Raw genomic sequence first — 1,645 nt, forward strand, 5'->3', positions numbered from 1 at the left:
CATACCTTCATATAGGTGGTTGTCTAGTGCGCCTAGGGTGTTAGAAGGCTCCCCGACCCAGACGGGGTGTAAGTCCTTTTGTTTGGAGTGTTTCCAGCTTTGTAGCTGAACCTCCACTTTCTCTTCTTTCCAGAGGCATTCTTGCCATTTCAGCAGGTATAAGTCCCACCTCTTGGAGCTCCAGCTTGTAGTCATAGGATAGAGTTTCCTTCCTTTGACCTTAGGGCTACCGAGGTTCCCGTGGATGATGCAATTCACGGATTGCTGACCGGGGATTTCAGGACGTGTTGGGTCGACTACCTTCACGACCAGGTAGACTTAGGGTCCTAGTAGCTGTGTATGACGGGTCCGTGGTACCCCGACTCAGTTACCTCTACCTTTTAGGATCATTCTACCTTCCTTTTTGTTGAGCCCCTTTGAGCCCTGTCGCTCCTTGACCTCGTTGATATCACCTTGACGGCCCGATGCCGATGAGTTGCCGCCCATTTGGGATACGACGATTTGTCCTCTGCCCTATGGCCCGGACGTGCTTTGACGTATTGGGATAGCCCCGTCAAGATGATTTAGGTTATTTCGTGGGCCCCATGTGCCGATGAGCCGCTACCTATTTCGGGATGTGAGAGACTCACTCTCTGCTCGATTACTTAGCGTGAGCTTTAAAGCATTGGGACTGTTCCCACACGGAATAACCTTCATTTGATTTCTTATACCCCAGATCTATGATAATATGAAGCGAAACTCCTTTTATCGAGAGTATTCTTGGGTATCCCCCAAGATGTAATTAACCAGTAGGAACACGTTCCTCTGGGAGTGCTCTTGACCCCAGAACAGGTACATACACCTGACTCTCTGGTTATGGGTAGTCTATGTAGATACTTCTTTCGCGGATATTGGTTTAAGGTGCCTCCGCCCGATCTTGTTTGGGCGAACATTCTTAACATATCCTTGCGAGGTTTATCGCACGTAGACTCTCCACGTTTTACTTTTTCTCTTGTTTGTCTCTTTGTCGTATGTCCCTTCTTATTCGATTCCTCTCCTCTTTGAATCATTTATATGGTTAGGGAGGGAGACTTATTCGAATGGGGGAATTATACGACGATCGACAAGCTGGCGACTCCTTTTAAAATAAAAAAAAGAGAAAAATGAACGGAAACAAACTAGCGGGTGTCAAGTGAGAGTTTAGCATCCTATATTCGCACAGAGATCTCACATACAAATAAAGAAAAAATATGAACACACGACAATCAATATTTATTTTGCATGTAAAACACAAAAAATAGAAAAAAAAATCATTGATTTAGCCTAGTTGTAGTGATTCCAACACATAAAAGTTGGCAATAAAACTTTGCAAGTCTTTTAAAAAAGGAGATGACGACATTATAAATGTGGAATGTATACATGGACTTATTAGTGGGAGTAGAAAATGTTAATGACGCGAATCACATTTAAGAGTAGTCAAACAATTGTGACTCAATGAAGCCGATCTAACAATTATAATAGAATAACGTGTAGTTTACTAGAGGTCGTGTCATAACAACAGAGAACAAGTGATGGTGGTTTGACAAACATTACTTTGGTTATAACTATTCAACGATAATAAACGAGTGGTGACTATCTCACTATGGTGATCTGACATTCATAGACA

This window comes from Phalaenopsis equestris, unplaced genomic scaffold (genome assembly GCF_001263595.1).
Source record: "Phalaenopsis equestris unplaced genomic scaffold, ASM126359v1 Scaffold000223, whole genome shotgun sequence".
In the NCBI taxonomy this organism is placed as follows: Eukaryota; Viridiplantae; Streptophyta; class Magnoliopsida; order Asparagales; family Orchidaceae; genus Phalaenopsis; species Phalaenopsis equestris.